Source organism: Oncorhynchus nerka, linkage group LG4 (genome assembly GCF_034236695.1).
Source record: "Oncorhynchus nerka isolate Pitt River linkage group LG4, Oner_Uvic_2.0, whole genome shotgun sequence".
In the NCBI taxonomy this organism is placed as follows: Eukaryota; Metazoa; Chordata; class Actinopteri; order Salmoniformes; family Salmonidae; genus Oncorhynchus; species Oncorhynchus nerka.
Window position 1 is genome coordinate 29395892 of NC_088399.1, and position 16974 is coordinate 29412865.

The window sequence follows — 16974 nt, forward strand, 5'->3', positions numbered from 1 at the left end:
CAAGGACTAGCAGACAGTTTGAATAAAGACCAGCTGGTATGTGAGAACAAGGACTAGCAGACAGTTTGAATAAAGACCAGCTGGTATGTGAGAACAAGGACTAACAGACAGTTTGAATATAGACCAGCTGGTATGTGAGAACAAGGACTAACAGACAGTTTGAATAAAGACCAACTGGTATCTGAGACCAAGGACTAACAGACAGTTTGAATAAAGACCAGCTGGTATGTGAGAACAAGGACTAGCAGACAGTTTGAATAAAGACCAGCTGGTATGTGAGAATAAGGACTAGCAGACAGTTTGAATAAAGACCAGCTGGTATGTGAGAACAAGGACTAACAGACAGTTTGAATAAAGACTATCTGGTATGTGAGAACAAGGACTAGCATACAGTTTGAATAAAGACCAGCTGGTATGTGAGAGATTGAATAATGACCAGCTGGTATGTGATAATAAGGACTAGCAGACAGTTTGAATAAAGACTATCTGGTATGTGAGAACAAGGACTAGCATACAGTTTGAATAAAGACCAGCTGGTATGTGAGAGATTGAATAAAGACCAGCTGGTATGTGAGAATAAGGACTAGCAGACAGTTTGAATATAGACCAGCTGGTATGTGAGAACAAGGACTAACAGACAGCTTGAATAAAGACCAACTGGTATCTGAGACCAAGGACTAACAGACAGTTTGAATAAAGACCAGCTGGTATGTGAGAACAAGGACTAACACACAGTCTGAATATAGACCAGCTGGTATGTGAGAACAAGGACTAACAGACAGTTTGAATAAAGACCAGCTGGTATGTGAGAACAAGGACTAACAGACATTTTGAATAAAGACCAGCTGGTATGTGAGAACAAGGACTAGCAGACAGTTTGAATAAAGACCAGCTGGTATGTGAGAACAAGGACTAGCAGACAGTTTGAATAAAGACCAGCTGGTATGTGAGAACAAGGACTAGCAGACAGTTTGAATATAGACCAGCTGGTATGTGAGAACAAGGACTAACAGACAGTTTGAATAAAGTCCAGCTGGTATGTGAGAACAAGGACTAGCAGACAGTTTGAATAAAGACCAGCTGGTATGTGAGAACAAGGACTAACAGACAGTTTGAATATAGACCAGCTGGTATGTGAGAACAAGGACTAACAGACAGTTTGAATAAAGACCAGCTGGTATGTGAGAACAAGGACTAGCAGACAGTTTGAATAAAGACCAGCTGGTATGTGAGAACAAGGACTAACAGACAGTTTGAATATAGACCAGCTGGTATGTGAGAACAAGGACTAACAGACAGTTTGAATAAAGACCAGCTGGTATGTGAGAGATTGAATAAATACCAGCTGGTATGTGAGAATAAGGACTAGCAGACCGTTTGAATATAGACCAGCTGGTATGTGAGAACAAGGACTAACAGACAGTTTGAATAAAGACCAACTGGTATCTGAGACCAAGGACTAACAGACAGTTTGAATAAAGACCAGCTGGTATGTGAGAACAAGGACTAGCAGACAGTTTGAATAAAGACCAGCTGGTATGTGAGAATAAGGACTAGCAGACAGTTTGAATAAAGACCAGCTGGTATGTGAGAACAAGGACTAACAGACAGTTTGAATAAAGACTATCTGGTATGTGAGAACAAGGACTAGCATACAGTTTGAATAAAGACCAGCTGGTATGTGAGAGATTGAATAATGACCAGCTGGTATGTGATAATAAGGACTAGCAGACAGTTTGAATAAAGACTATCTGGTATGTGAGAACAAGGACTAGCATACAGTTTGAATAAAGACCAGCTGGTATGTGAGAGATTGAATAAAGACCAGCTGGTATGTGAGAATAAGGACTAGCAGACAGTTTGAATATAGACCAGCTGGTATGTGAGAACAAGGACTAACAGACAGCTTGAATAAAGACCAACTGGTATCTGAGACCAAGGACTAACAGACAGTTTGAATAAAGACCAGCTGGTATGTGAGAACAAGGACTAGCAGACAGTTTGAATAAAGACCAGCTGGTATGTGAGAACAAGGACTAGCAGACAGTTTGAATAAAGACCAGCTGGTATGTGAGAACAAGGACTAACACACAGTTTGAATGTAGACCAGCTGGTATGTGAGAACAAGGACTAACAGACAGTTTGAATAAAGACCAGCTGGTATGTGAGAACAAGGACTAACAGACAGTTTGAATAAAGACCAGCTGGTATGTGAGAACAAGGACTAACAGACATTTTGAATAAAGACCAGCTGGTTTGTGAGAACAAGGACTAACAGACAGTTTGAATAAAGACCAGCTGGTATGTGAGAACAAGGACTAGCAGACAGTTTCAATAAAGACCAGCTGATATGTGAGTATAAGGACTAGCAGACAGTTTGAATATAGACCAGCTGGTATGTGAGAACAAGGACTAGCAGACAGTTTGAATAAAGACCAGCTGGTATGTGAGAACAAGGACTAACAGACAGTTTGAATAAAGACCAGCTGGTATGTGAGAACAAGGACTAACAGACATTTTGAATAAAGACCAGCTGGTATGTGAGAACAAGGACTAACAGACAGTTTGAATAAAGACCAGCTGGTATGTGAGAACAAGGACTAGCAGACAGTTTCAATAAAGACCAGCTGATATGTGAGTATAAGGACTAGCAGACAGTTTGAATATAGACCAGCTGGTATGTGAGAACAAGGACTAGCAGACAGTTTGAATAAAGACCAGCTGGTATGTGAGAACAAGGACTAACAGACAGTTTGAATATAGACCAGCTGGTATGTGAGAACAAGGACTAACAGACAGTTTGAATAAAGACCGGCTGGTATGTGAGAGTTTGAATAAAGACCAGCTGGTATGTGAGAACAAGGACTAGCAGACAGTTTGAATATAGACCAACTGGTATGTGAGAACAAGGACTAGCATACAGTTTGAATAAAGACCAGCTGGTATGTGAGAGATTGAATAAAGACCAGCTGGTATGTGAGAATAAGGACTAGCAGACAGTTTGAATATAGACCAGCTGGTATGTGAGAACAAGGACTAACAGACAGTTGGAATAAAGACCAACTGGTATCTGAGACCAAGGACTAACAGACAGTTTGAATAAAGACCAGCTGGTATGTGAGAACAAGGACTAGCAGACAGTTTGAATATAGACCAGCTGGTATGTCAGTTTGAATATAGACCAGCTGGTATGTGAGAACAAGGACTAACAGACAATTTGAATAAAGACCAGCTGGTATGTGAGAACAAGGACTAACAGACAGTTTGAATAAAGACCAACTGGTATCTGATACCAAGGACTAACAGACAGTTTGAATAAAGACCAGCTGGTATGTGAGAATAAGGACTAGCAGACAGTTTGAATATAGACCAGCTGGTATGTCAGAACAAGGACTAACAGACAGTTTGAATAAAGACCAGCTGGTATTTGAGAACAAGGACTAACAGACAGTTTGAATAAAGACTATCTGGTATGTGAGAACAAGGACTAACAGACAGTTTGAATAAAGACCAGCTGGTATGTGAGAATAAGGACTAGCAGACAGTTTGAATATAGACCAGCTGGTATGTGAGAACAAGGACTAGTAGACAGTTTGAATAAAGACCAGCTGGTATGTGAGAACAAGGACTAGCAGACAGTTTGAATAAAGACCAGCTGGTATGTGAGAACAAGGACTAACAGACAGTTTGAATATAGACCAGCTGGTATGTGAGAACAAGGACTAACAGACAGTTTGAATAAAGACCAGCTGGTATGTGAGAGATTGAATAAATACCAGCTGGTATGTGAGAATAAGGACTAGCAGACAGTTTGAATATAGACCAGCTGGTATGTGAGAACAAGGACTAACAGACAGTTTGAATAAAGACCAACTGGTATCTGAGACCAAGGACTAACAGACAGTTTGAATAAAGACCAGCTGGTATGTGAGAACAAGTACTAGCAGACAGTTTGAATAAAGACCAGCTGGTATGTGAGAATAAGGACTAGCAGACAGTTTGAATAAAGACCAGCTGGTATGTGAGAACAAGGACTAACAGACAGTTTGAATAAAGACTATCTGGTATGTGAGAACAAGGAATAGCATACAGTTTGAATAAAGACCAGCTGGTATGTGAGAGATTGAATAAAGACCAGCTGGTATGTGAGAATAAGGACTAGCAGACAGTTTGAATATAGACCAGCTGGTATGTGAGAACAAGGACTAACAGACAGCTTGAATAAAGACCAACTGGTATCTGAGACCAAGGACTAACAGACAGTTTGAATAAAGACCAGCTGGTATGTGAGAACAAGGACTAGCAGACAGTTTGAATAAAGACCAGCTGGTATGTGAGAACAAGGACTAGCAGACAGTTTGAATAAAGACCAGCTGGTATGTGAGAACAAGGACTAACACACAGTTTGAATGTAGACCAGCTGGTATGTGAGAACAAGGACTAACAGACCGTTTGAATAAAGACTATCTGGTATGTGAGAACAAGGACTAACAGACAGTTTGAATAAAGACCAGCTGGTATGTGGGAATAAGGACTAGCAGACAGTTTGAATATAGACCAGCTGGTATGTGAGAACAAGGACTAGCAGACAGTTTGAATAAAGACCAGCTGGTATGTGAGAACAAGGACTAACACACAGTCTGAATATAGACCAGCTGGTATGTGAGAACAAGGACTAACAGACAGTTTGAATAAAGACCAGCTGGTATGTGAGAACAAGGACTAACAGACATTTTGAATAAAGACCAGCTGGCATGTGAGAACAAGGACTAGCAGACAGTTTGAATAAAGACCAGCTGGTATGTGAGAACAAGGACTAGCAGACAGTTTGAATAAAGACCAGCTGGTATGTGAGAACAAGGACTAGCAGACAGTTTGAATATAGACCAGCTGGTATGTGAGAACAAGGACTAACAGACAGTTTGAATAAAGTCCAGCTGGTATGTGAGAACAAGGACTAGCAGACAGTTTGAATAAAGACTAGCTGGTATGTGAGAACAAGGACTAGCAGACAGTTTGAATATAGACCAGCTGGTATGTGAGAACAAGGACTAGCAGACAGTTTGAATAAAGACCAGCTGGTATGTGAGAACAAGGACTAACAGACAGTTTGAATATAGACCAGCTGGTATGTGAGAACAAGGACTAACAGACAGTTTGAATAAAGACCAGCTGGTATGTGAGAACAAGGACTAGCAGACAGTTTGAATAAAGACCAGCTGGTATGTGAGAACAAGGACTAACAGACAGTTTGAATATAGACCAGCTGGTATGTGAGAACAAGGACTAACAGACAGTTTGAATAAAGACCAGCTGGTATGTGAGAGATTGAATAAATACCAGCTGGTATGTGAGAATAAGGACTAGCAGACCGTTTGAATATAGACCAGCTGGTATGTGAGAACAAGGACTAACAGACAGTTTGAATAAAGACCAACTGGTATCTGAGACCAAGGACTAACAGACAGTTTGAATAAAGACCAGCTGGTATGTGAGAACAAGGACTAGCAGACAGTTTGAATAAAGACCAGCTGGTATGTGAGAATAAGGACTAGCAGACAGTTTGAATAAAGACCAGCTGGTATGTGAGAACAAGGACTAACAGACAGTTTGAATAAAGACTATCTGGTATGTGAGAACAAGGACTAGCATACAGTTTGAATAAAGACCAGCTGGTATGTGAGAGATTGAATAATGACCAGCTGGTATGTGATAATAAGGACTAGCAGACAGTTTGAATAAAGACTATCTGGTATGTGAGAACAAGGACTAGCATACAGTTTGAATAAAGACCAGCTGGTATGTAAGAGATTGAATAAAGACCAGCTGGTATGTGAGAATAAGGACTAGCAGACAGTTTGAATATAGACCAGCTGGTATGTGAGAACAAGGACTAACAGACAGCTTGAATAAAGACCAACTGGTATCTGAGACCAAGGACTAACAGACAGTTTGAATAAAGACCAGCTGGTATGTGAGAACAAGGACTAGCAGACAGTTTGAATAAAGACCAGCTGGTATGTGAGAACAAGGACTAACAGACAGTTTGAATATAGACCAGCTGGTATGTGAGACCAAGGACTAACAGACAGTTTGAATAAAGACCAGCTGGTATGTGAGAACAAGGACTAGCAGACAGTTTGAATAAAGACCAGCTGGTATGTGAGAACAAGGACTAGCAGACAGTTTGAATAAAGACCAGCTGGTATGTGAGAACAAGGACTAACACACAGTTTGAATGTAGACCAGCTGGTATGTGAGAACAAGGACTAACAGACCGTTTGAATAAAGACTATCTGGTATGTGAGAACAAGGACTAACAGACAGTTTGAATAAAGACCAGCTGGTATGTGGGAATAAGGACTAGCAGACAGTTTGAATATAGACCAGCTGGTATGTGAGAACAAGGACTAGCAGACAGTTTGAATAAAGACCAGCTGGTATGTGAGAACAAGGACTAACACACAGTCTGAATATAGACCAGCTGGTATGTGAGAACAAGGACTAACAGACAGTTTGAATAAAGACCAGCTGGTATGTGAGAACAAGGACTAACAGACATTTTGAATAAAGACCAGCTGGCATGTGAGAACAAGGACTAGCAGACAGTTTGAATAAAGACCAGCTGGTATGTGAGAACAAGGACTAGCAGACAGTTTGAATAAAGACCAGCTGGTATGTGAGAACAAGGACTAGCAGACAGTTTGAATATAGACCAGCTGGTATGTGAGAACAAGGACTAACAGACAGTTTGAATAAAGTCCAGCTGGTATGTGAGAACAAGGACTAGCAGACAGTTTGAATAAAGACTAGCTGGTATGTGAGAACAAGGACTAGCAGACAGTTTGAATATAGACCAGCTGGTATGTGAGAACAAGGACTAGCAGACAGTTTGAATAAAGACCAGCTGGTATGTGAGAACAAGGACTAACAGACAGTTTGAATATAGACCAGCTGGTATGTGAGAACAAGGACTAACAGACAGTTTGAATAAAGACCAGCTGGTATGTGAGAACAAGGACTAGCAGACAGTTTGAATAAAGACCAGCTGGTATGTGAGAACAAGGACTAACAGACAGTTTGAATATAGACCAGCTGGTATGTGAGAACAAGGACTAACAGACAGTTTGAATAAAGACCAGCTGGTATGTGAGAGATTGAATAAATACCAGCTGGTATGTGAGAATAAGGACTAGCAGACCGTTTGAATATAGACCAGCTGGTATGTGAGAACAAGGACTAACAGACAGTTTGAATAAAGACCAACTGGTATCTGAGACCAAGGACTAACAGACAGTTTGAATAAAGACCAGCTGGTATGTGAGAACAAGGACTAGCAGACAGTTTGAATAAAGACCAGCTGGTATGTGAGAATAAGGACTAGCAGACAGTTTGAATAAAGACCAGCTGGTATGTGAGAACAAGGACTAACAGACAGTTTGAATAAAGACTATCTGGTATGTGAGAACAAGGACTAGCATACAGTTTGAATAAAGACCAGCTGGTATGTGAGAGATTGAATAATGACCAGCTGGTATGTGATAATAAGGACTAGCAGACAGTTTGAATAAAGACTATCTGGTATGTGAGAACAAGGACTAGCATACAGTTTGAATAAAGACCAGCTGGTATGTAAGAGATTGAATAAAGACCAGCTGGTATGTGAGAATAAGGACTAGCAGACAGTTTGAATATAGACCAGCTGGTATGTGAGAACAAGGACTAGCAGACAGTTTGAATAAAGACCAGCTGGTATGTGAGAACAAGGACTAACACACAGTCTGAATATAGACCAGCTGGTATGTGAGAACAAGGACTAACAGACAGTTTGAATAAAGACCAGCTGGTATGTGAGAACAAGGACTAACAGACATTTTGAATAAAGACCAGCTGGCATGTGAGAACAAGGACTAGCAGACAGTTTGAATAAAGACCAGCTGGTATGTGAGAACAAGGACTAGCAGACAGTTTGAATAAAGACCAGCTGGTATGTGAGAACAAGGACTAGCAGACAGTTTGAATATAGACCAGCTGGTATGTGAGAACAAGGACTAACAGACAGTTTGAATAAAGTCCAGCTGGTATGTGAGAACAAGGACTAGCAGACAGTTTGAATAAAGACTAGCTGGTATGTGAGAACAAGGACTAGCAGACAGTTTGAATATAGACCAGCTGGTATGTGAGAACAAGGACTAGCAGACAGTTTGAATAAAGACCAGCTGGTATGTGAGAACAAGGACTAACAGACAGTTTGAATATAGACCAGCTGGTATGTGAGAACAAGGACTAACAGACAGTTTGAATAAAGACCAGCTGGTATGTGAGAACAAGGACTAGCAGACAGTTTGAATAAAGACCAGCTGGTATGTGAGAACAAGGACTAACAGACAGTTTGAATATAGACCAGCTGGTATGTGAGAACAAGGACTAACAGACAGTTTGAATAAAGACCAGCTGGTATGTGAGAGATTGAATAAATACCAGCTGGTATGTGAGAATAAGGACTAGCAGACCGTTTGAATATAGACCAGCTGGTATGTGAGAACAAGGACTAACAGACAGTTTGAATAAAGACCAACTGGTATCTGAGACCAAGGACTAACAGACAGTTTGAATAAAGACCAGCTGGTATGTGAGAACAAGGACTAGCAGACAGTTTGAATAAAGACCAGCTGGTATGTGAGAATAAGGACTAGCAGACAGTTTGAATAAAGACCAGCTGGTATGTGAGAACAAGGACTAACAGACAGTTTGAATAAAGACTATCTGGTATGTGAGAACAAGGACTAGCATACAGTTTGAATAAAGACCAGCTGGTATGTGAGAGATTGAATAATGACCAGCTGGTATGTGATAATAAGGACTAGCAGACAGTTTGAATAAAGACTATCTGGTATGTGAGAACAAGGACTAGCATACAGTTTGAATAAAGACCAGCTGGTATGTAAGAGATTGAATAAAGACCAGCTGGTATGTGAGAATAAGGACTAGCAGACAGTTTGAATATAGACCAGCTGGTATGTGAGAACAAGGACTAACAGACAGCTTGAATAAAGACCAACTGGTATCTGAGACCAAGGACTAACAGACAGTTTGAATAAAGACCAGCTGGTATGTGAGAACAAGGACTAGCAGACAGTTTGAATAAAGACCAGCTGGTATGTGAGAACAAGGACTAGCAGACAGTTTGAATAAAGACCAGCTGGTATGTGAGAACAAGGACTAACACACAGTTTGAATGTAGACCAGCTGGTATGTGAGAACAAGGACTAACAGACAGTTTGAATAAAGACCAGCTGGTATGTGAGAACAAGGACTAACAGACAGTTTGAATAAAGACTATCTGGTATGTGAGAACAAGGACTAACAGACAGTTTGAATAAAGACCAGCTGGTATGTGGGAATAAGGACTAGCAGACAGTTTGAATATAGACCAGCTGGTATGTGAGAACAAGGACTAGCAGACAGTTTGAATAAAGACCAGCTGGCATGTGAGAACAAGGACTAACACACAGTCTGAATATAGACCAGCTGGTATGTGAGAACAAGGACTAACAGACAGTTTGAATAAAGACCAGCTGGTATGTGAGAACAAGGACTAACAGACATTTTGAATAAAGACCAGCTGGTATGTGAGAACAAGGACTAACAGACAGTTTGAATATAGACCAGCTGGTATGTGAGAACAAGGACTAGCAGACAGTTTGAATAAAGACCAGCTGGTATGTGAGAACAAGGACTAGCAGACAGTTTGAATAAAGACCAGCTGGTATGTAAGAACAAGGACTAACAGACAGTTTGAATAAAGACTATCTGGTATGTGAGAACAAGGACTAGCATACAGTTTGAATAAAGACCAGCTGGTATGTGAGAGATTGAATAATGACCAGCTGGTATGTGATAATAAGGACTAGCAGACAGTTTGAATAAAGACTATCTGGTATGTGAGAACAAGGACTAGCATACAGTTTGAATAAAGACCAGCTGGTATGTAAGAGATTGAATAAAGACCAGCTGGTATGTGAGAATAAGGACTAGCAGACAGTTTGAATATAGACCAGCTGGTATGTGAGAACAAGGACTAACAGACAGCTTGAATAAAGACCAACTGGTATCTGAGACCAAGGACTAACAGACAGTTTGAATAAAGACCAGCTGGTATGTGAGAACAAGGACTAGCAGACAGTTTGAATAAAGACCAGCTGGTATGTGAGAACAAGGACTAGCAGACAGTTTGAATAAAGACCAGCTGGTATGTGAGAACAAGGACTAACACACAGTTTGAATGTAGACCAGCTGGTATGTGAGAACAAGGACTAACAGACAGTTTGAATAAAGACCAGCTGGTATGTGAGAACAAGGACTAACAGACAGTTTGAATAAAGACTATCTGGTATGTGAGAACAAGGACTAACAGACAGTTTGAATAAAGACCAGCTGGTATGTGGGAATAAGGACTAGCAGACAGTTTGAATATAGACCAGCTGGTATGTGAGAACAAGGACTAGCAGACAGTTTGAATAAAGACCAGCTGGCATGTGAGAACAAGGACTAACACACAGTCTGAATATAGACCAGCTGGTATGTGAGAACAAGGACTAACAGACAGTTTGAATAAAGACCAGCTGGTATGTGAGAACAAGGACTAACAGACATTTTGAATAAAGACCAGCTGGTATGTGAGAACAAGGACTAACAGACAGTTTGAATATAGACCAGCTGGTATGTGAGAACAAGGACTAGCAGACAGTTTGAATAAAGACCAGCTGGTATGTGAGAACAAGGACTAGCAGACAGTTTGAATAAAGACCAGCTGGTATGTAAGAACAAGGACTAACAGACAGTTTGAATAAAGACTATCTGGTATGTGAGAACAAGGACTAGCATACAGTTTGAATAAAGACCAGCTGGTATGTGAGAGATTGAATAATGACCAGCTGGTATGTGATAATAAGGACTAGCAGACAGTTTGAATAAAGACTATCTGGTATGTGAGAACAAGGACTAGCATACAGTTTGAATAAAGACCAGCTGGTATGTAAGAGATTGAATAAAGACCAGCTGGTATGTGAGAATAAGGACTAGCAGACAGTTTGAATATAGACCAGCTGGTATGTGAGAACAAGGACTAACAGACAGCTTGAATAAAGACCAACTGGTATCTGAGACCAAGGACTAACAGACAGTTTGAATAAAGACCAGCTGGTATGTGAGAACAAGGACTAGCAGACAGTTTGAATAAAGACCAGCTGGTATGTGAGAACAAGGACTAGCAGACAGTTTGAATAAAGACCAGCTGGTATGTGAGAACAAGGACTAACACACAGTTTGAATGTAGACCAGCTGGTATGTGAGAACAAGGACTAACAGACAGTTTGAATAAAGACCAGCTGGTATGTGAGAACAAGGACTAACAGACAGTTTGAATAAAGACTATCTGGTATGTGAGAACAAGGACTAACAGACAGTTTGAATAAAGACCAGCTGGTATGTGGGAATAAGGACTAGCAGACAGTTTGAATATAGACCAGCTGGTATGTGAGAACAAGGACTAGCAGACAGTTTGAATAAAGACCAGCTGGCATGTGAGAACAAGGACTAACACACAGTCTGAATATAGACCAGCTGGTATGTGAGAACAAGGACTAACAGACAGTTTGAATAAAGACCAGCTGGTATGTGAGAACAAGGACTAACAGACATTTTGAATAAAGACCAGCTGGTATGTGAGAACAAGGACTAACAGACAGTTTGAATATAGACCAGCTGGTATGTGAGAACAAGGACTAGCAGACAGTTTGAATAAAGACCAGCTGGTATGTGAGAACAAGGACTAGCAGACAGTTTGAATAAAGACCAGCTGGTATGTGAGAACAAGGACTAACAGACAGTTTGAATATAGACCAGCTGGTATGTGAGAACAAGGACTAACAGACAGTTTGAATAAAGACCAGCTGGTATGTGAGAGATTGAATAAATACCAGCTGGTATGTGAGAATAAGGACTAGCAGACAGTTTGAATATAGACCAGCTGGTATGTGAGAACAAGGACTAACAGACAGTTTGAATAAAGACCAACTGGTATCTGAGACCAAGGACTAACAGACAGTTTGAATAAAGACCAGCTGGTATGTGAGAACAAGGACTAGCAGACAGTTTGAATAAAGACCAGCTGGTATGTGAGAATAAGGACTAGCAGACAGTTTGAATAAAGACCAGCTGGTATGTGAGAACAAGGACTAGCAGACAGTTTGAATAAAGACCAGCTGGTATGTGAGAACAAGGACTAACAGACAGTTTGAATATAGACCAGCTGGTATGTGAGAACAAGGACTAACAGACAGTTTGAATAAAGACCAGCTGGTATGTGAGAGATTGAATAAATACCAGCTGGTATGTGAGAATAAGGACTAGCAGACAGTTTGAATATAGACCAGCTGGTATGTGAGAACAAGGACTAACAGACAGTTTGAATAAAGACTATCTGGTATGTGAGAACAAGGACTAGCATACAGTTTGAATAAAGACCAGCTGGTATGTGAGAGATTGAATAATGACCAGCTGGTATGTGAGAATAAGGACTAGCAGACAGTTTGAATGTAGACCAGCTGGTATGTGAGAACAAGGACTAACAGACAGTTTGAATAAAGACTATCTGGTATGTGAGAACAAGGACTAACAGACAGTTTGAATAAAGACCAGCTGGTATGTGGGAATAAGGACTAGCAGACAGTTTGAATATAGACCAGCTGGTATGTGAGAACAAGGACTAGCAGACAGTTTGAATAAAGACCAGCTGGTATGTGAGAACAAGGACTAACACACAGTCTGAATATAGACCAGCTGGTATGTGAGAACAAGGACTAACAGACAGTTTGAATAAAGACCAGCTGGTATGTGAGAACAAGGACTAACAGACATTTTGAATAAAGACCAGCTGGTATGTGAGAACAAGGACTAGCAGACAGTTTGAATAAAGACCAGCTGGTATGTGAGAACAAGGACTAGCAGACAGTTTGAATAAAGACCAGCTGGTATGTGAGAACAAGGACTAGCAGACAGTTTGAATAAAGACCAGCTGGTATATGAGAACAAGGACTAACAGACAGTTTGAATAAAGACCAGCTGGTATGTGAGAACAAGGACTAGCAGACAGTTTGAATAAAGACCAGCTAGTATGTGAGAACAAGGACTAGCAGACAGTTTGAATATAGACCAGCTGGTATGTGAGAACAAGGACTAACAGACAGTTTGAATAAAGTCCAGCTGGTATGTGAGAACAAGGACTAGCAGACAGTTTGAATAAAGACTAGCTGGTATGTGAGAACAAGGACTAGCAGACAGTTTGAATATAGACCAGCTGGTATGTGAGAACAAGGACTAACAGACTGTTTGAATATAGACCAGCTGATATGTGAGAACAAGGACTAGCAGACAGTTTGAATAAAGACCAGCTGGTATATGAGAGTTTGAATAAAGACCAGCTAGTATGTGAGAATAAGGACTAGCAGACAGTTTGAATAAAGACTAGCTGGTATGTGAGAACTAGGACTAACAGGCAGTTTGAATAAAGACTAGCTGGTATGTGAGAACTAGGACTAACAGGCAGTTTGAATAAAGACCAGCTGGTATGTGAGAGTTTGAATAAAGACCAGCTGGTATGTGAGAACAAGGACTAGCAGACAGTTTGAATATATACCAGCTGGTATGTGAGAATAAGGACTAGCAGACAGTTTGAATATAGACCAGCTGGTATGTGAGAACAAGCACTAACAGACCGTTTGAATATAGACCAACTGGTATGTAAGAACACGGACTAACAGACAGTTTGAATAAAGACCAGCTGGTATGTGAGAATAAGGACTAGCAGACAGTTTGAATAAAGACCAGCTGGTATGTGAGAACAAGGACTAACAGACAGTTTGAATAAAGACCAGCTGGTATGTGAGAACAAGGACTAACAGACAGTTTGAATAAAGACCAGCTGGTATGTGAGAACAAGGACTAGCAGACAGTTTGAATAAAGACCAGCTGGTATGTGAGAGTTTGAATAAAGACCAGCTGGTATGTGAGAATAAGAACTAGCAGACAGTTTGAATATAGACCAGCTGGTATGTGAGAACAAGGACTAACAGACAGTTTGAATAAAGACCAGCTGGTATGTGAGAACAAGGACTAGCAGACAGTTTGAATAAAGACCAGCTGGTATGTGACAACAAGGACTAGCAGACAGCAGTTTAGATTACTCCCTGCTGGGTTCTGGAGCCCTGTGTGGATTCTGGCTTCCTCCTTTCCCCCCCAAATCCTGCCACCTTGTCTTTAGGTAGGCTGAGCTGCCAGCAACGTGGCAGGATAGCAGCATTTGCAACTGCTACAACTTCCAACACCTCTCCCTCTTCTCTCTATCCTCATTTGTTCCCTCTTTATAAAACCTCTCCTGTTGCCTGCTTTCTCATTATGCTAGCAAGCTCCTCTCCTGTGTGGCTACATGCTGCTGGGAACAGACTCACTGGGCTTTTAGTGCACCTGTCACACTCTATCCCTTTGTCTCTCTCCCCATTATTTATCTCTCTTCTCTCTCTCTGTTTCTGTCTCTACCTCTCCCTCTTCCCCTTCTCTTCCTCCCTCTCTCTATTTCTCTCACCTTTTTCCCAATTTGTCTATTTCTCTCTCCCCTCTCTGTCTCTCTCTCTCTCATGCCCCCTGCTGTGTTCCTGGCAAGGCTGCCTTCACACAGGGTGAGGAGTGTTCCCTCTAAGTAGGACAGACTCTCTTCACAAGGCCTCATGGAACTCGTAAACATACTGTTTGCCTTCCTCCTATCAGATCAATCCTGTTTGCTCGTCCTCCTCGAATCTGGTTAAGTGGATTGAACTGGTACATGTGTACACACATATCTAGAAGAAAAATAAACGCACACCTATTAAGACGAGGTGCTGGCTAGCGGAGTAGAAAACTTGAAAATAAAAGAGAGCCGCACACTCTAGGAGCTCAGATGCAAAAATGTAATTACCAACGTTTTGACAGCCAAGCTGTCTTCATCAGGGTACACAAACACACGCATGCGTACACACACACGCACACACACAGATCCTGGAAGACATCCTGGAGATATTTTCTTGGAAGTGATGCGTTTGTGAACACATGACAATTGTAAAGCGGGCCTCATAAGAGCTATGGGATGGTGTTGAAACCTTGCTTATGTTATGCTCACACATTCAGCCTGGGCCTCTGAGTCACTTCCAGTAATATTTGCACATCATGCTAAAGGCACTGTGAGGAGACTGTATCTATCTGTGTGTGTGTACTTAGCACAGATGCAGGGGAAGGAACAATACAGTAGCATAATGAAATAAGAACACAAGCCCCTCTCCATTCTGTACATTGTGTGTTCCCGTTACCCAGCGTTAACCTTGTGGATTGATGGACTGTCTCCTCTCCACAGCCCCAAGGGAATGCTGGGATACTCATTAATGGTGCGGTGAGCGCTAATCTGCCTCTCCCTCCTCTGCCCCAATCCTTAGCTCTCAGAGGAAGAGTTAAGAACAAATTCTTATTTTCAATGACGGCCTGTTCAGGGGCAGAACGACAGATTTGTACCTTGTCAGCTCGGGGATTTGAACTTGCAACCTTCCGGTTACTAGTCCAGCGCTCTAACCACTAGGCTACCCTGCCGCCCCTTGGGAGTCCCATAGGGCGGTGCACAATTGGCCCAACGTTGTCCGGGTTAGGGTTTGGCCGGGTTAGGCCGTCATTGTAAATAAGTATTTGTTCTTAACTGACTTGGCAAGATAAATAAAGTTTAAATATATATATATATTTTGTTAAATAACTCTCTCATTTGCTCTCTATTGTTCAGTGTCTCGTTCTCTCTCTCTCTCTCTAACCACGTTTCTATCTACTGTTTTATGCGAGTAACTTCATACCATATAAAAGGTAAAAATCACAACAACTGTAATGGAATTGTTCGTTCGACATGGTGTGATCTTTTTGTGTCGGTAAAGTGAATTGTGCGGAAAAATGGCGGTGGACACTTTTATGTGCAAATATTGATATAATAACTATCATATCAAAGTAAACTTGGAGTTACGCAATGTTATGGTTTGTTGTCCTTCCACTACGACTTGCAAAACCATGCAGCTTATTAGGCTACAGCTGAAATAAGTTATGATGAAAGTGCACACTATGAGCTTGATGCTCATTTCCAATCAAATATGGAGAGTCTTATTCTGGGGACATGATGATCAATGCTTGACTGCTGTTTGACAAATAAAAATATTCTCACTCTTATCCATAACAATCTCATCATGTAGACTGTGAGCTGTTGTTGGATAAGGAAACACATTGAACTTTAGATTTATATTCAGTGCATGAAAACCTAAGTTACATTTTGTTTTGTGCACTGTCATCACGCACTCATTTTTATCCGCAACAATCTGTCGCCGATTGAATGGAAACCTAGCTTCCGTTTCTCTCTGTATATTTCTTTCTGTTTCTTGCTGACTGCTACTGGGATCGGAGCAGCAATGTGCCCTGATTTAAAAGTTGTGCACTATACAGGGTTAATTGGGTGCCATTTGGGATGCTACCCTGTCATGCTAGCTAGATGCTACTGTTAGATCTCAGTGAATAGGGTGGTTCCAAGCGTTAATAATGTGGCAATTTTAATTTCATGCTTGTTGATTTTATTTATCTCGTTCTCTCTTTCTAAGCAACCTAATGACTGCTGGCTAATTAGAACAATCTATAATCACCTCTGCTGTGAAATGTTTAGCTTTATGTCCCCCATAATTCTCCTTGGCACCGCAGTCTCCCTGACCATATGGAAAGACTACTGCACAAAAGCCTCTCTCGCTCTGTATAGAAGGCTTTATCTCCCTTCAACTGATGGGATCTTTGTCTCAATGTAGTGTGATCTAGTGTTGGCTAAAAGCCTCTGGTAAATGGCATTAAGTAAGTAGCCTTGTCAGAATG

General features: G+C 41.1%; 1 protein-coding gene across 1 annotated transcript in view; it reads left to right on the forward strand.

Moving 5' to 3' along the window:
- LOC115117368 (voltage-dependent N-type calcium channel subunit alpha-1B-like) overlaps window positions 1–16974 on the forward strand; it is a 177166-nt gene that overhangs the window by 114866 nt on the left and 45326 nt on the right. The gene's annotated exons all lie outside the window — the stretch shown is intronic.